Source organism: Rana temporaria, chromosome 2 (assembly GCF_905171775.1).
Source record: "Rana temporaria chromosome 2, aRanTem1.1, whole genome shotgun sequence".
NCBI lineage: Eukaryota > Metazoa > Chordata > Amphibia > Anura > Ranidae > Rana > Rana temporaria.
In genome coordinates, this window is record NC_053490.1 from 239,672,955 (window position 1) to 239,698,480 (window position 25,526).

Below are 25,526 nucleotides of genomic sequence, written 5' to 3' on the forward strand. Positions count from 1 at the left end.
CGTGATGTACGATAAAGAAAAATTCAGATTTTGATTTAAATCAAATTTATTTAAATAAAATAATTTTGTAAAAAAAAATAAAAATAAAAATAGTTTTCTATTCAAGATACATTGTTTATTCAGCATGAAATTGAGCTCAGTTATGCAGTATGAGGCTGTATATTCTGCAATACACCCCCCCCCCCCACACGATGCTTCTCTGGGCTCTCCCATGCCATCGGGGGCCCAGAGAACGAAATCGACCAGCGCCGGATGAGAACCATAGAGATTTCCACTCTATATCTGTTATGACGTCACGCCTGGATACCCGGAAGTAAACAAAGCCGCAATGTCGGCTGTCAGCATGAGAGCGGTGAATTTTCCTGATCTCATGCTTTCCAGCCTGGAGGAGAGATGTGGGGTCTTATTGACCCTGCATCTCTCAATAAAGAGGACCTGTCACTAACAATTCCTATTACAAGGGATGTTAACAGTTGGCCCAAAAAATTGGGCCAACTTTATGGTTTTGTTTTTTTATTCGTGAAACCGGTTTTCCCCAAAATTTGTGCGAAAATACATGCAAGATAAAAAGTTGCAATGACCGCCACTTTATTCCCTAGGGTAGGGGTGCCCAAACTTTTGAAGAGCGAGGGCCACTTAAGCAACTTGGTAACCAGTCGCGGGCCACAATGAGCGGAGCGGGCGGATGACAACCCACGGCTACTCTATAGGCCCTCTGATCCACCCAGATGGAAGGGGACGGATTCCCTTCTGTTTGGATTGGAGGTAGGCGGCGTAAACTGACATCTGTCGCTCTATAGAGGTGAATTGAGGGTCCCATTTGGTCAGGCTGATCGTATGAAAAGGGCGCAAGACTGCTTTCACACTGATGTGCTGCGGTTTACCCACACCGCGGGTGAAGCGTAGTGCACCTGTGTCTATCCTACGGGTTAGCTGAACTTTGCCATAGACTTCGCTTGTGGCAAAAGCCGGCGCTGTAGAGGACGCATCAGCTTATGGGGCTCTGCTCCGCAGCTGCGTTCTTCCTCTACCACCAGCTTCATTCACAACACTGATGCTGCGGTATGGCAATCTGCGATCTGGGCTTGCCAACCCACCAGTCCAGAGCAGGAGGTCGCGGGCCACATCAGAGGGCTCCACGGGCCACCCCTGCCCTAGGGTGTCTGCATTATATATAATGTTTGGGGGTTCCAGGTAATTTTCTAGCAAAAAAATATGATTTTTACATGAAGGAGAGAAGTGTCAGAATTGACCCGATAGGGAAGTGGTTAAAGAGCACCTGTCATTTCAAATACATCATGGCAGCGCTTGTTTAGCGGGCATCCACTCAACTACTGCCGCCACATCCCTCACCTTGTTGTGTCACTGCCGCATCACCAGCCGTCCCATTAAATGGGACCGTCTGTGAGTCAATAGCGGGTTAGATGACAGGTGCTTTTTTAAAATTATGATTTAAATCGACTTTATTTAAATCAAATCCCTGGTTCGCATAATGTGAAAGATGACGTTACGCCGTAAATAGATATCCAACTTGTCACGCTTTGAAATTGCGCACACTCGTGGAATGGTGCCAAACTTCGGTACTTAAAAATACCCAAAAGGTGGCGCTTTAAATTAATTAAAAAAAATAATGTATTTACAGGTTACTTGTTCAGAGAGTTACAGAGGAGGTCAAACACTAGAATTATTGCCCTCACTCCAACATTTGCAGATATACCACACGTGAGGTTTGAACGTTGTTTTTTAATATGCGGGCATGGCCTACGTATGCATTCGCTGTGCGCTTAAAATGGTTTTCATCTTTTCTATTTTGACACTTTTTTTCCTATTACAAGGAACGTAAACATCCCTTGTAATAGGAATAATGTGCGACAGGTCTGCTTTACAGCAAGATCTGGGGTCAGTAAGGCCCCATGCACACGAAACACAGATGCAAACTCATCTTAACACACGTTTTCAAACACAAAAACCGGCGTTTAAACGCCTGTTTTGCCACAAAATTTCGCTGTTTTACCGCGTTTGCGTTTAGTTAAGAAACATCATAAGACCCTCCCTAAGCTAAAAAAAAAAAAAAACTGTATTTAACCATTTCGTGAGACCAGAGTGAGTAGCAGCTGACAGAGCAGCAGTGTACTTGTATTTAGCGTGTCACTGGACATGTCACCGGCCACAAGTTGTGAATTGTCCACCGGCCACAAGTTGTGAATTGTCCACGTCACCGGCCACAAGTTGTGAATTGTCCACGTCACAAGTTGTGAATTGTCCACAATGCATTCAATTCTTTTTAATGGTTTTTCATAATTTGCCATCATTTTTGAGATTTCTAATGTAAAAAATAAGGTCACCTTTAAAAACGCCTATAAACAAAATTGCGGCAAAACGCTGGTACCGCGTTTTGCCGTGTTTAGCGTCCGAAAACTTTTGCGTCTGAACCCTTTTTTTGCTTCTGAAAAAACGAGCATAGATGCAACTGCCGAAAAACGTGACTATGTGCATGGACACATAGGATAACATTGAATGTGTTCAGAGGCATTTGGACAGCTTTTTCAACTGCCCCTGAACACACGTTTACCAGCGTTTACACCGCACACGATACTGGCTTTCCAGCCGAGGTGGCAGGGATTTCGCATCAAATGCAGAGGCCCGGCGTGCCAACATAACATTGCACCGGAGATGTCCCCGCCCACTGCCTGTAAGAATGATCTGCCGCTACGATTGTTCTTATGGTGCAGGGAATCACCGGCTCTAAAAGAAGATATCGAAATGATGCCTTTAGCTGCATGTATAATTTAGATATCCCCACTCAAAGTCAACGACGTCATTGGGCAGGAAGTCAGCATGAGCTGGTAGGAAGATGGGCTACTGCTAGACAGTGATAGGGGCTTACAGAAAAGGAAATCCAGGTCCTGCGTTTGAGCACCCAAATTTGCCAAGATATGCAGTTAGGCAAACTCAGAGGTGACAGTACTGGATGTCACTGCTACCCCTAACAGCAATCCACCAAGTAGAGGTGGAGAGGATAAGGGAGAAAAGGCAGTATACAGGCTGCCCCAGGTGACAAACTAGGGACTGTAGGTTTTTTCCTCAAAGCGGAGGTCCGGTAAATAAATAAATAAATAAATAAATAAATAAATAAATATATATATATATATATATATATATATGCCAACACTGTAGCTGCTGACTTTTAATAAGGACACTTACCTGTCCTTCTTGCCAGCGATGTCAGCCCCCGCCGAGGCCGATCCTCGATCCCGGCAGCTCCAGGCGCTGCCATCCATAGTAAGGGAAACAAGTCAGTGAAGCCCGTGCGGCTTCACTGCCCATTTCCTACTGCGCATGTGCGAGCAGCGTGTCGCTTTGTGAATGGGCCGGCTGCTTTCTGGGATATACACAGTTCCCAGAATGCAGCGCGCCCCATTCACAAGAAGAAACCGAGTGTAGGAGGAGGAAGAGAATCCAGAAGAGGCAGATTCTGGACTTCCGCATAGCAACAGCTATTTAGGGTAAGTAAAAAAAAAAAAAAAATCTTAATTTTTTTATATTTTTGGTGGAAAGATTTTTTTCAGGGTGGAACTCCGCTTTAAGTTAAATTTGTAAGTCGAAACATGTAAAAAAAAAAAAAAAAATTAAGTGTAGCTCCAGCCAAAAAGAAAATCAATTTTTAAGCTTTTGCAGATAGCATAGGGAAGGGTTATCACCCTTGTAACATTTGTTTTGCTGTCTGTGCCCCTGTTCAGAAGATTTCACCTCACTTCCTGTCCCTATGACAATTGGATTTTGAAAATTTGGGGTTGTTCGGGAAACAAGGATTGGTGATAAAGCATCAGTGGAGAGGAGACACCTTTTCCCCCATAACTCTTACAGGAGAGAAATTCCCTTCCTAGGGGTAGATTTCCTCTCACTTCCTGTTGTCTCCCTCCGTAAGTAGGAGTCAGTTGTTATTCGGATGTTTGTAAGTAGGGGACCACCTGTAGTTGGTAGTAAGCAGGGGTTCTATAAGTAGGACTGAAAATTTGTTGCCAGGATCACCTCTCGGTTCATGTTGGGACCAATGACAGAATACATGAAAGATGGAAAATCCATAAAAAGGCAATAACCCGTGCAAGGAAAAAAAAAAAGTGGGGAAGCACCAGGCAGTCAAGTCATCTGCTGCACAGCTACCCCCATGGAAAGGGGCTTTCTGTGGGGGCATCCAATGAAGAGCCAGGAGTGCCTGCGGGTCACCCAAGAAGAGCTGTTCTGAGCACAGAGCAGGCAAGTATAACAAGTTTGTAATTTAAGAAAAACAAAACAAAAATCCCTTTACAACCACTTTAACGTTAGTAAACATAAAACTCTGTACTTCCAGCAGCCACGCTTTTGCTCCTTCACAAAACTGCACAGATACAGGTACACTTTAAACAGAATATGCTACATAACATCTGCTTTATAGCAGGATAATCTCATTACACTTCCTAAATCACAGCCTTTTCCTGCACTCCTGCCTGCAAGTAGCAGATGTCAGGCTTCCAGACTCCTGTTACAGTAAACAGACTTTGTACACATACCCTTGTAGGGGAGTGCTAGTTGCTGCAGCATGTGGTCAGAATCTGATCAGCAGTGAGCAGAAGACGAAAAAAGGGACGATATATAGGAAGCCTTGGGAGAAAAAAAAAAAAAAAGCTTCCTAAATCTATAGAAAGTTACAGTGCTTTGGAGATCAGTCTGAAAAAAAAATACCCAATTTAAAGCGGTAGTTCACCCCCCCCCCCCCCCCCGACACATTTTACCATCGAGACAGGCATTGTAGCGCGAGCTACAGTATGCCTGTCCCGATTTTTTTAACCCCGTACTCACCTTGTAGTCGTCCATCGTAGATTTCGGCTCCCGCGGGGAATGGGCGTGCCTATGGAGAGGGAGGATGATTGACGGCCGGCCCTGGCACGTCACTCTCCCCGAAGACAGCCGGAGTAGGTCTCGGCTCTTCACGGCGCCTGCGCACAGGCTATGCGCACGCGTCGTGAAGACCAAGCCTATTTCGGCTATTTCCGGAGAAGCGTGACGCGCCAGAGCCGGCCGTCAATCATCCTCCATCTCCATAGGCACGCCCATTCCCCGGTATCTTCGATGGACGACTACAAGGTGAGTACGGGGGTAAAAAATTCGGGACAGGCATACTGTAGCTCGCGCTACAATGCCTGATTTTAAGGTAAAAGAAAAAATAAATTTTTTTCCCGTCGATAGGGTGAACCCCCGCTTTAAGCACAAATAAAGACTTTTAGGCTTTACGTACACAGCAGTTTTTTTTCTTTTTTTTAATACTAAATGGACATCGTATCCACCAACCACACATCTAGTCCTAAAATGCTGGTTCTACAAGACAAAATCTAAATGCCGCTAGAATAATACCTGCACTACAGTGCCAAATACCAGTTTTGAAGCAATACAGTTCTAAAATTTCACATTTAACCACTTAAGGACCGCCTTACGCCGATATACGTTGGCAGAATGGCACAATCACGTACGTCCTCTAAGTGCCCAGCCATGGGTCGCGGGCGCGCGCCCGGTCCGAAGCTCCCACGATCGGTCACAGGAGATGAAGAACGGGGAGAGGTGAGTGTAAACACACCTTTCCCCGTTCACAGTGGCAGTGTCACTGATCGTCTGTTCCCTGATATAGGTAGACGATCAGTGATGTCACAAGTCCAGCCACGCACCCCACAGTTAGAAAGGGAGGTCACACTTAACCCCTACAGCGCCCCCTAGTGGTTAACTCCTAAACTGCAGTTGTAATTTTCACAATAATCAATGCATTTTTATAGCACTTTTTGCTGTGAAAATTACAATGGTCTCAAAAATGTGTCAAAATTGTCTGATGTGTCCGCCATAATGTCGCAGTCACCAAAAAAAATAAATAAATAAAAAAGTAAAAAAAAAAAAAAAGAAGCTGTTCGCCGCCATTAGTAAAAAAAACAAAAAAAAAAGCCATAAAACAATCCCCTATTTTGTAAACGCTATAAGTTTTGCGCAAACCAATCGTTAAACGCTTATTGCGATTTTTTTTTAACCAAAAATAGGTAGAAGAATATGTATCGGCCTAAACTGAGGGAAAAAAAAGTTTTTTTTATATCTTGTTTGGGGATATTTATTATAGCAAAAAGTAAAAAACATTGCATTTTTTCAAAGATGTCGCTCTATTTTTGTTTTTAGTGCAAAAAATAACCGCAGAGGTGATCAAATACCACCAAAAGAAATCTATTTGTGGGAAAAAAAAGGACGCCAATTTTATTTGGGAGCCACGTCTCACGACCGCGCAATTGTCAGTTAAAGCGACGCAGTGCCAAATCGCAAAAAGGGGCCTGGTCCTTTACCTGCATATTGGTGCGGGTCTTAAGTGGTTAAGTGATACTAATTGGTTCCTTTTAAGGGACAGAGTAGGCAGTACCTCCCCGCCAACCGCTCACCTAAGACCCCTTTCACACTGAGGGCATTTTGCAGGCGCTATAGCGTTAAAAATAGCGCCTGCAATCTGCCCTTAAACTCCAGTGTGAAAGCTCTCGGGCTTTCACACTGGAGCGCTGGCAGGGCATCAGAAAAAGTCCTGTCAGCAGCTTCTTTGGGGCGCATTCGCATCGGTGAACTCACCGCTACTAATGCGCCCCCGCCCATTGAAATTAATGGCCAGTGCTGTCGTACCACCGGGAATACGCCGCTGTAGCGATGCATTGTGGGCGGTATTAACCCTCTCGCCCGCTAGCAGGGGGTTAAAATCACCCCGCTAGTGGCCGTAATGCGCCACAAATCCGACGGTAAAATAGCGGCGTTTTACCACCGCTATGGGTCGGCACCAGTGTGAAAGGGGTGGACACGCAGCCGTTTAGGGGCACACGGCGCAGCCACAATGTTTCGCTTTGTGACAGTAGCAAAATTTGTAAAAGCAATCCTAGCAGCAAAATGGCCTCTAGACTGCTTTTGTAAGCAGCGGGAGGGAACATTTCCTCCCACCATCTTCCATGGTTTTCTCAGGCTCTCCTGTCCCAACAGGGAACTCGAGAATGCAGCCGGTGGTTCCGCCAGCTAACCATAGAGCCAATTGGAGACCAGAACGACTCCAATCATCTCTATGGCCCAAGTATCCAGAAGCTACGAGTATTTTATGACTTAGATGTCGGCAGATATAAACAGCGCCATTGGGAAAGCAGTATCACACTGGTGGGGGTGGCGGGGGGAGAGGAGTGTACCCGTCACCAATGATTGCTGTCATAGTGGATATTTACATTCCCTGAGATAATGAAAGCAACTCTATCCCCCTGTGCTCACGTGCAATGGCGAACGCAAGCGTCGCGCTGGCGTCATACGTAAACAGCAATTGCACCATGCATGTGAGGTATCAACGCGAAGGTCAGCACGAGGGCAGTAATTTTAGCAGTAGACCTCCTTTGTAAATCTAAAGTGGTAACCTAAAAAAGGATTTAAAAAAAATGTATTTAGTTTGTCGCCACTGCACATTTTTTGCGCAATTTTAAAGCATGTTGTGTTTAGTTTCCATGTACTTGGCATAAGATCATCTTTTTAATTTCATCAAACATTTGGGCAAAATTACAAAAACCCACGATTTTATTCTATAGGGCCTCTGCTATTAAAAAAAAAAAAAAAAAAAAAAGAAGGGGGGGGGGGGTTCCAAGTAATTTTTCTCTTTGCTAGGAAAAGTCAATTTTTTCAAGTAGGAGTGAAATATCAGAAATGGCCCGAAGTGGTTAATGCAGGGCTCGACAAATGCCGGGCGCCAGGTCGCCATGGCGACTAGAAATGGGGTCCTGGCAACTTGGCTTGGAAGGGGGGCAAAACAAAAAAAAACAAAACATTTTTTTTTTAGAGCTGGCACCATCTGGTGGTGAGCCGTTGGTATTACAAGTTAAGCATTACAAGTTAAACAGCAATTCTAATGTAATTTTTCACTGCCATCTTCTTCCCTCCAATTAGAACCCCGAAACATTATATATATTTTTTATCCTAACACCCTAGAGAATAAAATGGCGATCGTTGCAATACTTTGTCACACCGTATTTGCGCAGCGATCTTGCAATCGCACTAAATTATATTTAAATTAGAGTAAATTGATACCCAACATGTCACGCTTCAAAATTACGTCCGCTCGTGGAATGGCGTCAAACTTTTACCCTTTAAACGTCGCCTATGGAGATTTTAAAAAACTCTACAGGTTGCATGTTTTGAGTTACAGAGGAGGTCTAGGGCTAGAATTATTGCTCTCGCTCTACCAATCACGGCAATACCTTACATGTGTGGTTTGAACACCGTTTACATGTGCGGTCGCTGCTCACGTATTTGTTCGCTTCTGCGCGCAAGCTCGTCGGGACGGGGCGCGTTTTCTGGCTCCTAACTTTATCTGGCTCCTAGATAAAAAGCAAATTTGTCAACCCCTGGGTTAATGAATAGGAAAAAAAACAAAAAAAAAAATCACACGCCCCAATTTTTTGGAAAGTATAAAAGATGAGGTTATACCAAGTAAATAGAACATGTCACGCTTTAAAATTGTGCACGCTCGCGGAATGGCGACAATCTACAGTACTTTTTTTCTTTAACCACATTCAGACTCAACCCACACATTTTGCCAGCTTATAGCGTCTCTACTTTGGTTTCGCATCATTTGTGGTACTACTTTTCATTTTTTTTTTTATTAGAATAGACTTTGACGTTATAAAGGCATTACACAATGTTCAAAATTCCCCTTAAATACATTGCCTGAGCCTATCTATTTTTTTCCCTTTGCCCCTCCTCCCTTCCCTCCCCCCCCCCCCCCCCCTCACCATTTTCAACCTTTTCACCTCAAATCTGCCTAGCTCTCCTAACTGTATTTAGGTGTCCTCCCTTAGGTTTTCCGCATAACTCTACGTTTTCTTAAATGCCCTCCAGTTATCCCATTTCTTATTTTGGAACTCATTACCCTCCTCTGTGCTGTTCCTTAGGTCTTCCATTATATATATATATATATATATATATATATATATATATATATATATATATATATATATATATATATATATATATATATATATATATATATATATATATATATATATATATATATATATATATATATATCTCTTCTACTGCATCTATCCATTCCCAAATCGATGGACAATCTACCTCCAAACTACAGTACTTATATATGCTATAAATGCCTTTACAGGTTACCTGTTCAGAGTTACAGAGGATGTCTAGTGCTAGAAATATTGCTCTTGCTTCAATGTTTGCAGATACCTCCCGTGTGGTGTGAACATAGTTTTCATATGCACTCACTTCACGGAGGCACAGTGCCTTTCAAGTTGTGTGTGGGGGGGGGGGGGGGGGACACAGTACTGCTTAGGCACAATAAAAAATTGAAATGTTCCCTAAAACATGACAAGGCTTCTCTTTTTTTTTACGTTTGCGTCAGCTTTAACTTTGCCTTCTTGTGTTTAGATTATATCAGCAGTGGCACTCTTAATCTGGCATAAAGTCCTGGCCTTCAGAAGTTATTTTCATGAAGGATATACACTTTTTTTTTTAAATTGAAAGGTTAGCAAGTTTGCACTGGCAGCTGGCAACCCCATTTCTGTTTGCTAAAGCCATCCAGTGCTACCTTATCACAAGAGTGAAACCTTGTGCTGTATACTTAAGTAGATCTACTGTTCTGCCTCTGTATAGGAAGCATGAATTATACAGTGACTTGGGAAGATAAGATGCAGAGAACAAAGGACAAGCACATACACTGCATGAACCAGTGTATCACTATTTCTGTGAAAGTAAACTTGTGACACCAAGAAAAAAAACAAAAAAAAAAAAAAACACACTACTTTCAAAATAATGGAACAGGTTGCCATCATTAACTTTTATTCCTTAGTGTGCCAGCATCACAACCCCCATTTAATTATTTGTTAATATTCAAAAGCAAACTCGGCCATCTATGTCTCCATGCTTTGAAAGCAGCAGTGGGGCTAGGGAGTGAGCACACCCAGGTGCTCCAATGGGAAACGGCTTCCCAAAAGTGTCAATGGAGAGCAAAGTGGGACCAGGAGCTCCAGCAGGGGGACCCAAGAGGATGTTCGGGGTAGCTTAGTGCATTTCTGTTGCACAGAGCAGGCAAGTATAGATGTGTTTTTTATTCCCCTTTATAGTCAGTTAAATACCCTTGCTATAGCTATACTATAGTCGGTCATTTACGTACCTCTAAAAACCGAGTGGTAGAGCTCCCAAAGGTGGCATTATTTCATTCTGCCTGGTTGCTAGGACATTGCCAAGACACTTCCAGCCAACTCAACCCTACAAGCTCTTTCTCCCGGCACAAAAGTTCTAAAGCTCAGCGATGTTGCGACAGATCGTGGCCCATATTTGGCAAGGGGGTGGAGGTGAGCAGTAATGACATACAGCGTCTTAGTAACAAGGCAGGATAGGATAGTGGGAGGCACATAAATTACTTACACCTATAGGAAGTGCATTATGCAACTTTAGTCAAAGATAGAGAGACTGTTTGTTTTTATCTACAAGCATCCCTTACCTGTATAGACAGTTTTTCTGGTGAAGCTCTTTAAAGTTACCTGCGCTGTGAAATGGTTGTGCACAGAGTAGCCCCGAACCTCCTTTAAGGTCGTTCGACTCTCCTGGCTCCCTCCCTGCTGGGGGCACCCGAGCCACTACTCGGTCTCCATTCAGACACAGAGCCCAGATAGGCCCCGCCCCCTCGTTGACTTATTGAGAGCAACGGCACGCCACTGCTGTCTCAGTCAATGAGGAGAATCTCAGGCAGCCGAGTCTTTCCGGCATCATCGCCTTAATGCATGAAGATGATTTAAAAAAAAAAAAAAACTGAACTCTGTGTTCTAATACATTGGTTTTCCTCTTGATAGATCCTTTCTGCAGTGAGGTTACATACTTACTGCCACTTACCTGATAACCTTTTTTTTTTAAGTCAATTTCAGACAGACAGACATGCTGTATGACTATTAAAACAATGTTTATTATACTGTACATGTTTGTTTTGGGAAGCAAGTAAAAAGGCAGCTTTTTTTTTTATTTTATTTTTAAGAAACACACCACATTATACTTGCCTAAAACAAAGCCACCAAGGTGTTTCCAAGAGGTACCGTATTTATCAGCGTATAACGCGCACCTTTTTCCCCTTAAAATCAGGGGGAAATCGTGGGTGCACGTTATACGCCAATCTGCTGTCTGAGCGCCGCCGTCGACATATACCGAGCGCAGTACACTCGGCTACGCTCGCAGTCACGCCATGTGCCGCCTCCTAGCCTTTATGCAAGAGGAGCAGAGTGTACCGCGCTCGGTATATGTCGGCGGCGGCGCTCAGAGACAGCGCGGGAGGACACCGATGGATGCCGGGCAAGACACCGACAAACTGTAAGCAATTCATTTTTTTTCAGGAATTTCCCTTCTAGAGTATGGGTGCGCGCTATACGAAGATAAATACGGTATTCATTCATATGGTGTCTTGTCAAAAAGATGATAACCTTCACCGCACCACGTGGGACCGTTCCCCCTCAAAAAACACTCACCAGAACGGTATAATAAAACCGCCTTGTTACGATGATGGATCTTTAACCTGTAGCAAGCCTGCGTCCTTAACTGCTTAAGGACCGAGCCTGTTTTTCAGACTCAGTGTTTACAAGTTTAAAACTTTTTTTGCTAGAAAATTATTTAGAACCACCAAACATATATTTATTTCTAACACCCTAGAGAATAAAATGGCGGTCATTGCAATACTTTGTCACGCTGTATTTGCACAGCGGTCTTACAAGCTCACTTCTTTTTGGAAAAAATGCACTTTTTTTTTAATATTCAAAAAACACCACACACAAACAGTAAAGTTAGCCCAATTTTTATATTGTGAAAGATGTTACGCCGAGTAAAAGGATACCCAACATGTCAGTGTTAGGTCAGTGCTTAGACCATATGCCGCACACTGCATCAAATTTGTCTGAATGGCTGTTGTCCCAGAAGGAAGCCTCTTCTATAGATGAGGCACAAGAAAGCCTGCAAACAGTTTGTTGAAGACAAGCAAAGCAAACTAAGGACATTGATTACTGAAACCATGTCTTTCTTCCAGATACGTCAGATGAGCTGAATTTTATTTGCTTGAGGTTTTTGGGGTTATACTTGCCTGTTCTGTGCAGTGGTTTTGCACAGAGCAGCCTCAAACCGCCTCTTCTCAGGTCCCCCCAGTAGCGCTCCTGGCCCCTGCCTATTGCCAAGTGCCCCCAGACCAAGCATCTTGCTGTGGAGGCACGCAAGCAAGCTCGCTCCCCTCCCACTGCTCTCGGTGTCCATTCACACACAAAGCAGCAGCTCAGCCCCATCCCCCTCTCCTCACTCATTGTGCACAGGATGCATGACGGTAATAAAACCTTGAGCCTTTACAACCACTTTAAAATACCCTGTTGAAGCACCCACGTGGTTACAAACAAAATTGCCTTGCTTTGATTCAGCCACAATCCATGCGATACACTGGGATTTGGATCTTTCAGTCTCTAACAGCTTGGTATACAACACTTTGAATGCGAGTTATAACATTTTACAGACTTCTAAATAAAACTGCACAAAATGTAATGAATCAAGAAAAAAGTGGTCTTAAACACACAACAGATGCTTTAAAAATGTAATACATTCTTTACCCACATTAATAACTCCAAAGCCTTTCACAATCTACAACACCCACTTGCCTTGCATACAGCAGCAAACAGCTGAAGGCAGATTCTGTATATAGACTCTATTTTCAGTATTTAACAGTGTATCCTGTTCACAAGGACTAGGAGTAGAAAAAGATACTGAAGAATCCTTACTTTCCCAGGACATACCATAAAGTGATGAGCAACAGCTGAGATACAACCTAAAATTGTGCACTGCTCAACACCCATAATGTTTTCTGGTCTCTTAGCCCCCCATTTTCATTGGAGCGACTAGTCAAATCTCATGATAAGTCGCTCCAATGTGAACAGGGACCAAGACCAGAGAACAGTGTGCTGACAGGTCAAATCGCATTCTATTGCCAGCAGTCGCACTGCTCAAATCGGTGCAGCAGTGTTTAAAAAAAAAAAAAAGACAGTACATGCACTACTTTTGGCAATTTTGAGTGCGACTTGAATAGGCAATCTGTGCCTGAAGCCACACAGATGTCTTCAAAGTCGCACTAAAACGTCAAGATTGGCATTTTTGAACACTTTATTTTTTAAAACTGGCGCCTTTAAAATTCCAGTAATCTGGGAAGTGAAGTCATGACAGTTTCCGGATTACTACATCCGAGACCCGAACAAAGCATTGGATTTATTCGGGTCTTCAGCCAGCTGGCGGATGTGCTGGCTGGTTGCTCTGGCCTCGCGGTGGGATGGAAAAGCCCGGGCTAGCGGCAGTGGGTGGGCAACGTCCCCTCCCACTGCTTGTAAGAACAGCCCAGTGGCTGCTGAGCCGCATCGGTTAATACAATAAAGCCGATCGTCCAATCTAAAAGAACGATACCGGGGTGATGCAAGCAGTTTTTTGGACTGATACTGATACTAAAAAAGTGAACATCGGCCACACCGATAAATCAGTCGATCCCTACTTCAAAGCCGCAGTCAACGTGAACGGGAGCTAAATAGGCAGGAGGATGAAAATGTATCAGACAAAGAAGCAACATAATTAATGCAGAAGTTTAGAATCCCCTTGCTTGCAAACTCCCTGTGTAATCAACAAAACACATTTCAAAATAGCTTCATAAAGTAGTCATAATTTGACTACTGAACTGCTGGTGTTGGGATAGCCAGAAAAATCCCCCAGGAAACAATACATTTGGATCTGACCCTTTTTAGTTTCTCTTTTTTTTAGAAAATGCAAACAAGTCTGGCCGAATCTCATATTAAAGAAGATCTTCAGTCACTTTTTCAAAAATGAAGTGCCGGTTCACACTAGTGCAATGCCAGACATAGCATGTGATGATTCGCACCGCATTGCTGTGCAGATTACATGCAATGTCTGTGCGATGCAAATTCAGCCATACAAACTGTATGGCTGAATTTGCATTGCATTCAGACCAAACTCGTGCGCATCTTCACTGGTCTCACGATTCAATTTGATTCCGCGATGCATCACGATTACCAACAAGCTCTCACTTCCGCTTGGGCCCCCTAGGTGGCCCTTCCTCCCTGCAATCTTCTGAGACACATCACAGGTCCCAGAAGATTGCCCGGCTATGCAGGACAGTGCAGTGAGACATGCGCACCTGGCTATGAAGCTGCAAGCTGTCACAGCCGGATGCCCACAGTAGTATTGCCAGCGCCATAGACAGAATGGAGAGTTCGGGTGGCCACGTCGCTGGATTGTGGGACAGGCGAGTGTCTTTTTATTAAAAGTCAGAAGATACTTTTTTTTGTAGCTGCTGACTTTTAATAAAAAAAATAAAAAATAAAAAACCTCTGAACTCTTTTAAATAAAAAATAAACTCACTCCCTTAAAGTGGAGTTCCACCCAAAAGTTCTGCTTTAAGCACTCCTCGCCCCCCCCCCCCACATTTGGCATGTAATTTTTTTTTAAGGGGGTGTGCTTTTTAGTGGGACTTCCTGTCCCGGCCGCCTAGGTGACTCCTCTCGCCCTAGCGATCTTCTGGGACACAGGTCCCAGAAGATTTGCTGGCCAATGGCAGATCACAGTGCGCGCCTGGCCATGAAGCCGTAAGCTATCATGACCGGGTGCCCACAGTAGGTATGACTGTCGAGGAGAGGAGCGGGGAAAGGTACGGGCTCTGAGCGGCCGCATCGCTGGACAGGTAAGTGCCGGTTTAATAAAAGTCACCAGCTACACTTTTTGTAGCTGCTGACTTTTACTAAACTAAAAAACGGTGGAACTCTGCTTTAAGAAGTGCACTAATCCGGTGCACTACATGGTACAGGAATTCACGCATGTGGCTTGTCAGGAGGGATTGGAATCCACAGCAAGTTCCCTGTACTGTCTTTGTGTTGGAATTTCCCTGGGCTCGCAAGTTTGCACATTCCAGCACACTAGGAGTTAACACAATGGACGGGTATTTTAATACACGCTCGGATCGCTCTTGCAGGATGGGCAAGTCGGGATGACGTCACCCGACAGATTATTGGGGTCACATGCATCGATGCTGCATCAGGGACCCCCGAATCGCGATGCATCGATTATATTCAGCACCCCTACTTTTGTCCATGCTGAATTGGATCACATGGGTGTTTACAACTTCCACTGGAATTTTTAGTGACCCGCTGCATCCCAAAATGACATCTGTGTGTGTCGAGATTTTCCCCAAACACAGATAGGGTAAGTTTGGGGACATACACCCACATGGATGTCATATTGGTCCACAGTGGCTGTGTGCCTGCAGATAGACATCAATGGTACTGTCCGCAATGGGGGACACACAAACACCCGTTTATTCTCATTCAGGTGAGCACAGCCCTGCATTGGCGTATAGTATGTCCTGTGTGAATGAGGCCTAAAGCTTTCCATACATGGTTCAGTTTTTTTGTTCAGCCCGCAGGCTGAACGAAAAAAAGCTGAATCAAATTCCCCCATTCACAAATTCAAGGTGGATGGGGAGGGAATCCTCCCTGCCGCACTATTGTATTGTGAGAACTGCTGTCAGAATACACAGATCAGTGCTGAAGCCACAGATGTGGCATTTATCCAACAAAGCGGTTGAACAGATGACAATTGCTAGATCAAGTTATGTAACTGCAGTGGCCACATGTATGAAAATTCAGTCACTCCTGCTGAACCTCGATCTATTTCAGGCCAGAGAAAAAAAAAAACACAAAAAAACCCACACACACACACACACTACAACCTCACTGATCTCACTCATCTTTGCTCGAGTCAAAGGAATGCATACTTTTGGCACTTCCAAGAATGCTGTATGCCTGCTTCTCCAGTCACAAACTGTGGTTCCCTCTGCTGACCCCTATGTCCTGTATTGGCTGGTCCATAGATCCTACAGCACAACATAAGACCAAGAATATGATCCACCCAGTCTAAAAGGCATTTGCTTTAGCAAGATTATTAAAGGCATTGGAAAAGATTTCAGCCAGATCAAGCAGCTTTAGGCCCCGTCAACACGCTTTAACTCCCATCTGGGCATATTAACATGTTACATCTTACTACAGTACTGCACAGAAGTTTTAAGCAGGTGTGGGGGAGAAAAAAAAATGTAAATAAAGCTTTCAAAGATACAAATCTTAACTTACTTTCTATATTGTTTAAAAAAATAAAACAGAAGAGAAAGGCAAATCAATATTTGGTGTGACCACCCTTTGACCTAAAAACAGTATCAATTGTTCTATCTACACTTGCAGTTTTTGAAGGATCTCAGCAGGTAGGTTGTTTCAGGGTGGATAAAAATCAATGATTTAAAAAAAATCACATTTTTATCAACTTTATTTTAATAAAATGCTTTTGAAGTAAAAATCTAAGATAGTTTTGTATTTAGGACACAAGCTCTGCATTAATGCATTCACACATTAACCATGAGATAAATAAAAGTTCAGAAATATTACTTTATCCCATTGTTTTGCAAATCTATGTACACTACAAACTGTATGACTGAATCAGTTCTGATATTGCCAGACAGCTTATTCTAAATAGGAAACCTTAATTTTCTTTGCACATATTAAAGATCCTAACTACCAGCAAGAATAAGTCCTTACATTTAAAGAGCACCTGTCATTTCAGATATATTATGACAGAGCATCCGCATTACCAGCTGTCCCATTAAAGCGAATGGGGCCATCAGAGAGTCAACAGCGGGTCAGAGAAGGAGCAGCTGCGGGACAGAGATGACAGTTGCTCTTTATGATTTAAATCAAGCCTTTTTACTAATGATTTAAAAACAAATCCACCCTGGGTTGTTCCAAACACTTTGGATGATGAACCACAATATCTTCTGTGGATGTAGGCTGCCTCAAATGCCATCTCTTCATGCAATCCCAGACAGACTATGTTGAGATCAGGGCTGTAAGATTCACAATCTTTTTCAGGACTCTTTGTTCATCACAATGGCTGCATGTTTGGGGTCATTGTCCTGCTGCAGAATAAACTTGGGGCAATCACTTCTGATGATATGGCATGATGGATAAGTATCTGTCTGTATTTCTCAGCAAGTGTACCTAAAATAATTGATTCCAGTTTGAAGCCAAGAGAGAAGTCACACCAAATATTGATTTGGCTAAGATTATCTTCTGTTTGTTGATGTTGCGTTTTGTAAATTATAAAAAACAAAAACACAAAAAAAAAAAAATGATATACTTTTGAAAGTATTCTTACTTTACAGCATTTCTGCCTAAAACTTTTGCACAGTACCACAAATCAAATTGTTGTTCTTGTGGCCATAAACAGCCCTCAGGGCCAGTTCACACAATGTGCAGTTACCATTGTTTCTTTATGGATTATTGCAGGTAACCCCGCAATGATGCAGAAAACTATTTTCTGCACGTCTTGTTCTCATGAGAATGCAGCGTTTCTATGCGTTCCAGAGCTGTACATTATGAAATATTTGCATATTGTCGCACTGCTCTAAATGGCCCTGCATGACACCACACTAAGCGCAGCACACGGCTGTGCAAGTGACATGAAGTGTCACTTTGTGCACTGCACAAAAAAACTAAATAAAAAAAAACTCCCATTGTCCCAAGATCCCAAGTCAAGTGTAGTGTGTGGGCAGCAGCATTTTGAGTGAAAAACGTATACAGCGCTGCACATGCGAACTAAATCGCTTGTTTGACAATTTCTCCTTTGACCTCAAAAGTGATGGGTTTTGATCTTTCTCCTAAAGGCCAAGTGGTTCTCCTCCAACCGAATGGAAGTTGGTAAAGTGTTCCAGAGTCCAGGGCCCAGGACAGCAAATCTTTCTCCTTTGGATTTGTATCTGGTTTTGGGGATTTGGAGTAGATTTTGGTTGGAGGGTAGCAGAACGCGATTGGGGTTGTAAGCCTTTAGTTTTTCGCATAGATATTTGGGGGCATTTCCCAAAACACATTCTGTCTTTCACTGGCAGCCAGTGAAGGCTTCTCAGTGAGGGTGAGATTGAGTCCTACGTTTTTTTCCCAGTCACAAGTCGTGCGGCCGTATTCTGAACGACCTGCAGGCGAGTGATTTGGTACTTTGGGAGTCCGAGGTACAGGGCATTTGCATAGTCAAGTCTGGAGTTAATTGTTCCCATCACGACTGCCATGTCTTATTTAGGAATAAATGGAATAAATTTGCGTAGTAGGCGCAGCAGATGGTGGGATCCGCTGACTACTGACCCTATTTGTGCGTCCATTGTCATGTAGGTGTCGAAGATGACTCCGAGACTTTTGACTTTGGTGCTAGGAGTGATGATTTTTCCCAGAATGGGCGGAGGTGTCCAGGTTCTTGCAAGTTTATTCTTTCGATTGGCGTGAAACAGGAGACGTTCTGTTTTCGAACCGTTGAGTTTAAGATAACTCTTTGTCATCCAGTTCTCTATCAAAGAGGCATTTCTCTAGACCGAGATGATGATCCTTTTTGTTGCAGATGCGAAAGTACAATTGTGTGTCATCCGCATACGAGTGGTAGAGCAGCTTTTGGCTGCGGATTTCAAAAAGAGGGCAAAGATAGATATTAAACAGCACCGGGGACAGAGGGGATCCTTGAGGGACTCCGCATGACACCGTGTGTTTTTCAGAGGTGAACAGTCCCAGTTTCACTATTTGTGATCGGTTTTCCAAAAAAGAGGAGAACCAGGATAAGTCACATTCCGGCGACTCTGGCTACTTCAGCTAGTCGAGTCAGTAAAAGTTTGTGGTCTACCGTGTCAAAAGCTGCACTAAGGTCCAACAGTACTAGAAGACAAGATTCTCCTTCGTCTGCTGCCTCGAGAGCATCATCCCATATTTTGAGCAATGCCGTTTCCATCCCGTGCCCTGGACGGAAACCCGATCGATAAGGATCGAGCAAATTATGGGTGTCTAAATGCTGTTGCAGCTGTTGTACCACTACTTTCTCCATTACCTTGGAGAAGACGTTTAGGCCTGTTATGGGACGACGGTGGTCAGGGTCTTTGGGGGTCAAGGGAGAATTTCTTTAAGATGGGTGTGATTATACCTTGCTGCAAGCTAGTATGAATGGGCACTCAATCCTTTATAGCCCTGGGTTGCTTTAATCAGGGATATGCAATTAGCGGACCTCCAGCTGTTACAAAACTACAAGTCCCATCATGCCTCTGTCTCTGTGTCATGCTTGTGGCTGTCAGTGTCTTGCTAAGCCTCATAGGAATGGCAGTTCTACAACAGCTGGAGGTCCGCTAATTGCATATCTCTGTTTTAATGATTTACACTGAATGAGGACCCAGCTGTTATCACGTTTGTAAAATCTTTACTTCCCTACATATTTTTTTGCCCGTTTCTCTGGAATAAAATGTTATAGTTCATACTTTAAAGGCATAGTTCACCTTTACCAAAAAGACTAAGATAAGAATAAGCTGTGCAGCTTTGATCAAAGTTGAATACTGCCTGTGCTATAGGTGTAGGCCATTTACTTACCCAATGATGCATGACTGGAAAACTCCTAGGACATTGCCAAGAGAGACCCAGCTATAACTGTTCACCTTCACAGGAGTGATCCTTCTAATTCAAACCCACTCATATGAGCTCTCTCTGACGCAGTAGCTTGGAGTTCAAGGTTTAAGAGCTCGCTCCTGTGATGGTGATCAGTAACAGCTAGGTGTCTTAAGTACAGGGTTCGAAGAAATCTGGGCACCAGGTCGCAATTGCAACTAGAATTAGCGACCTGGCGCCTGGGGAAGGAAGCATAGGCCTACAGAAGGCCACAAAGCCACGGCATCAATTACCGGCCAGCGCGGCCCAAAAACGATTGCGCGGCGGGGCACACAGGATACCCATCCTGTGCCTCTGTGCACCCCCTCCCCCCCCCAGCCACGCAATCCCGTCGGGCTGCGCCAGTCGGTAATTGAGGCTGCGGCTTTCTGCAGGCCTACGCTTCCTTCTGTGATCTGGCGCCATCTAGTAGTGGCCGTTGGCATGACAAGACAGCCAGCAATGCTAAGGGAGCTTCCCCTGTGTTTTCACTGCCATCTCCTTCCCTCTAATAAGAACCCCCAAACATTATATATATTTTTTATTCTAACACCCTAGAGAATAAAATGGCGGTTTTTGCAATACTTTGTCACCGTATTTGCGCAGCGGTCTTAAAAGCGCACTTTTTTGGTACAAAGTTCTTATTTTTTAATTAAAAAATAAAACAGTAAAGTTTTTTTTTTTTTTAATATTGTGAAAGATAATGTTACGTCGCGTAAATTGATACTCAACATGTCACGCTTCAAAATTGCATCCGCTCGTGGAATGGCAACACATTTTTACCCTTTAAAATCTCCATAGGCGACGTTTAGAAAATCCTACAGGTTGCATGTTTTGAGTTACAGAGAAGGTATAGGGCTAGAATTATTTCTCTCGCTCTACCAATTGTGGCAATACCTCACATGTGTGGTTGGAACACCGCTTTCATATGCGGGCGCTACTCAAGTATGCGTTCGCTTCTGCGCGCAAGCTCGGTGGGACGGGGTGCGTTTCAGGCTCCTAACTTTTTTTTAGCTGGCTCCTAGATTCCAAGCAAATTTGTCAGACCCTGTCTTAGCAAAATCCTGGGAGTTTTACCCATCCTGAGATACATAAAATGGCCTACACCTATAGAAATATTCACATTTTGTCAAAGTTGCAGTTTTTATGTACATACTTTAAATGTTAACTACGAACATGCTATAATCTTTTCTGGAATAACGGCTCTCAAAGGCAATGCAGCCACAAAGATTTATCCCATTCAATTTAGCCAAAGGATTTGCATGTTACATGCCCATCTGAACCAATTTCAGACAGAAGCATACACAAGTATAAAGTGTTTTTTTTTTTTAAAGATATAAATAACTGTTTACAATGCAAATGGCTATAGAAAACCACATCTCAATCTGTTGATTATGTGCAGTCACAAGGATCAAACATGAAAGTAGTGGGAGGTCATGCAAATGTACAATATATGTAAAGCGCTGCATAACTGACAGTGCTATATAAATATATCAACACTTGATATATTTGCAGGATGGGGAAAATAAAAACTTGTCTATCATGCAGTCACTAGACAACTGCTTTAAGGGCACATTTACATTCTTACTGGTGCGTTGAAAATGGTTTAAAAAAACAAATAAATTTTTTTAACACTGTTAAACTTTAACCACTTCAATACCCGCCTATTGTAATATGATGTCTGCAGATTGAATCTCCCATTCTGGGCTGGTGTCATGACGTCCTCCGCTTCCCAGCAGTATAGAGGGCACAGCGCCACGTCACTGAGGAGCTGATGCGTGTGCCTGGCAGCCGCGATGTCCGTCAGGCACCCGCGATCGCTTGTGACAGAGCAGGAATGTGGATCTCTGTTTGTAATCACAAAGATCCACATCCTATCAGGGGAGTGGAGACAGATGGTGTGTTCCTAGTATATAGGAACACCGATCGGTCTCCTCCCCCAGTGAGTATCACTCCTTCCCTGCCAGTGACATTTATACAGTAATCAGTGCATATTTATAGCACTGATCACTGTATAAATGTCAATGGTCCCAAAAACAGTGTCAAAGGTGTCTGGTCTGCCACAATGTCACAGTCAGGATTAAAGATAACCTATATTGCAGGCGCTATAACTTTTGTGCAAATCAATATAAGCTTATTGCGATTTTTTTACAAAAAAATATGTAGAATACATATCAGCCTAAATTGAGGAAAAAAATAACCACCACAAAGGTGATCAAATAACACCAAAATAAAGCTCTATATGTGGGAATTTTTTTTTATAAAAATGTAATTTGGGTACAGTGTTGCATGACAGCGCAATTGTCATTGTCAAAACGTTACAGCTCTGAAAGCTGAAAATTGGCCGGGGCAGGAAGGGGGTGAAATTGCTCTGTATTGAAGTGGTTAATGCAATTTCATTCCTGCTTACCTGGGAAGAAACAGATGACAAAAATTGCACCAAAAAAAAAAAATATATAGGTGATGCATCAAAACATACCGGCTGAAAATTTTGTTTTTTTCCCAGGATTATGCCGATAGAGAAAAAGGTGCAGAAAACAGATTTTGCAGCGATTTTACTACCCTTATAGGTCGTGTACAACAGGTACATTCTTGCTGTGTTTTCAAATAGTTTCAACGGGGGGAGGGGGGGGATGTGTGTTTTTCGTGTGGTCTTTTGTAAACTGACCAAAAATGCAGCAAGCAAGATTCTTAACACAACAGACCACCGTGAAGACATACATGGAATTTAAAGCGGAGGTCCTCCAAAAAATATAAAAAATAAATAAATAAAAAGTGGGCTACAAAAGATTTTAAGATAATGGCAAATGGGGGATCAGCGTCTTCTGGGACCTTGTGTGTGTCCCAGGAGACATCCGCCCATTCACATAGCGCTGCGCGACTCACGCATGCGCAGTAGGGAACTGGGAAATTAAGCCTCAACGCTTCCCTTCCCGATTCCCTCACAGAGGATGGGGGCAGGGCAGCCGAGACCCGAGCGATTGCTGTTTCAGCTGCCAACATCACAGGCACCCTGGACAGGTAAGTGTCCTTATTAAAAGTCAGCAGCTACAGTGTTTGTAGCTGCTGACTTAATTTTTTAAAACGCCGGACCTCCGCTTTAAAAGCATTTTTTTTACTTTTCTTGCACTAAAAAGGTGCCAATAATATTCGACAAATTCGTATTCTTTTAAATTCTTGATGTTAAAAAGTTGAATACAAAATACACACATAATATATTTTTTTTTTTTTAGAACTAATTTTCAGTACACCACTAAAATAAATGTGCGTTTTCATTGACTATAACAAAAAGGTGCGTTTTAAATGTTTTTCAAACAGGACAACAAGACTCGATGCATAATGGCTTAAAAATTGCTGCTTCTACAGGAATTGTGTGTTCTGCCTGTAGAAGCAGCTCAATTTTATCATGTGTGTCCATGCACATTAGGATGATTACAGGCATATTTTAAGCTCATCATTTTAAAGGAAGGGGGGGGGGGGAGAACCTTTCTGGTTTGCATTTCTGATTGGAGCTTTCTGGCAACAAAAGGAAGAGGGGAAAAAAAAACCCATGCAAAACTCAAACTCGTCTAAACTTTGTGCAAAAAACACTCTATATGGGTGGTTTTTTTTTCTGCCATGGGTACAGGCATTTTTCTAAGCCCATTTTGTATGGAACCTTATGGTGCTGCAAGCAAACCTTTTTTTAAACACAGTGCACACATTTGAACCGCAAGATATGATTTAAAGGTGACTTTTTCCTCACATGCATTTGGAGGGACCAAGAATGTGCATTTAGTGGAGCAAAAGTGCACCAGTGTGAACAGGGCCAAAGCCCTTGTTCAAACTGGTGTGATTTGTCATGCAATTTGACAGTTCCAAATCGCATTACAAGTCACACCCCATCGCCGGCAATGGAATTGTTCAGGTCGCAGCAACTGACAAAAAGGTTCCTGGACTACTTCTCTCTCCCAACTTGCATAAAATTCTGTAAAACAAAGCCACAATGAAATAACAGGTGTAGGTCGCACTGATCAGCTGAAGTAGCACGATTTTAAAACTGCACTGGTGTGAACCAGGGCTAAGCCCCCATTTACATTGGGTAGATTTAGCATGATGGTGCGGCGCCGCAAAGTCAGCACCGTCTGAATCGGTGTGATGCCCACCCTGATGGTGCTGCACCGATTCCCAAAAGCAGTTCCCACACTACTGGCAATGCCAGTACCATCCGAATCGGTGCAACGCCATTGCCAGTAGTGCAGGAATTGCTTTTGGGAATGAGTGCGGCGCCGCAAAGTCTAAATCGGGGTGAAGCTGACTCTGCGGAGCCACACCGATTCCCAAAAGTAGTTCCTGCACTACTTTTGGTGACGATTTCAATAGACATCTGTGCAGGAACCCGCACAGAGGCCTCTGAAATTGCTCCTGAAGCAAGACTGAAAGCGGCTTTGAAATTGTGCGAGTTCACCTGAATTTGCACTATTTCAAACCCGCATTAGTGTGAACTTGGGCTTGGTATCCACATTCAGCTACAAAAAAATAAATAAAAAATACAAAGTTTGGAGCCAATCAAAATGCCATGCCAGTTGGCCAGACCTTAGGAAATATATAAAAACTTTACACAAACGTTATAAGGAAGGTAAAGCAACGGTAAGCATTGCACCTGTTTTTTTCTTACTTTGAGGTGTAACGTGACTTGTAACCAACTGCAACGCCTTAATTTGGTAAGACAAGTTACTAAAAATAGAATCTGATCCAAATTTAAAAAGCGATCTGGAGACAGCGTAGAAGTGAGCGAAGGCCAATCTACATGATGGGTGCAGAATAAAGGACAGGGAGGACGGACACACTCTAGCACCCATGGCAGACCGGTGATCACCTGTAGAGCGGGGGAAGGAAGGGCGGTGATGACCTTTGATATAGGAGACTAGGGCGAGTTGGGGTGACCTTGGTGGAAGCACCTCAGATCACACACATGTACTTATAGCCTGAAGGTTATATGGTGACCTCACTGTCCTGGGCCGTCTACAGGAGGACAAAAGACAAGGCAGCAAGTTCACGGCCAGGCTCCTCATACACACAGTGCGAGCACGTGCACACACAAACTTCCATATATACACCGATATATATACACCAGCAAACCAGAATAGCTTCCATGATGGCAGCGTCTATTTATAGCCTCCAGGCCAGCCATGGCTGCTCGGTGACCGATGGTTTCACACACACACAGCGCTCTCCCGGTCCCTCTGGACTGACAGGCGGACACGTGACAAATCTCAGCCGCCAGCTCACGGGATTGGCTGCGCTCCTCCGCTATCACAAGGACGGCGGCTTCAGCATGAGGTCACACACCGGGCATGAGGATGAAGAACACCACACCAAGCACCCGACACCCTCCGTCCACCACTAAGACCGCCCGCACCGTAACCAGCAGGAGGCCCCCCGCAGTCCGTCCTTCCTCCTCCCCCGAACACTCACAGGACATGCAGGCCGTCAGCAACTCACCTAACCCAAGTGCTTGTGGCTACTACTCAGTTCACCGTCTGAGGGGCGGAGAAAACGGCGAAGAGGCGGAGCATTACGGGTCCTCTGCACTCCCCAACCAATCAGTAGCCTGGAGCGTCATTGCAAAGCGAGGCAGGCTAGAAATAAAAAAAAAAAAGAAAAGAAACATAACACACGTTAGTACGGGAGCCGTGCTGGGGTCGACGATGTGCGTCACTTGGCACCCTCCGGATGACGTCGCTTCCCTTCCTTGGCCATCCCGCTTTCCATGTGGGAATGTATGGGAGAAGTGCGGCTGTGCTGTACTAAGCATGGCAGGAGAAGGCGCAGGCCATCCATCTTCAATAGGACTTGTGTGCTCTACTTCATACTAGCGTTATCTCCTCTGCTCACCTTTCACACTTGGTGGATACATTTATTACAGACGGGGCGGTCCGTAGT

The 25,526-nt window shown here is 43.8% G+C and overlaps 1 protein-coding gene across 4 annotated transcripts in view; it reads right to left on the bottom strand.

The window, feature by feature from the left end:
* Nucleotides 1–25,188, bottom strand: part of AKAP1 (A-kinase anchoring protein 1) — an 81,999-nt gene extending 56,811 nt beyond the window's left edge. For 2 of the 4 annotated variants that reach the window (XM_040336664.1, XM_040336661.1), the window contains exon 1: nt 25,086–25,188. The gene's annotated coding sequence lies outside the window, so the exon portion shown is untranslated. Of the gene's footprint in view, nt 1–24,722; nt 24,806–25,002; nt 25,055–25,085 lie in introns of those variants that run through there. The other 2 variants (XM_040336662.1, XM_040336663.1) reach the window with 2 other exon arrangements.
* Nucleotides 25,189–25,526: the final 338 nt, after the last annotated feature.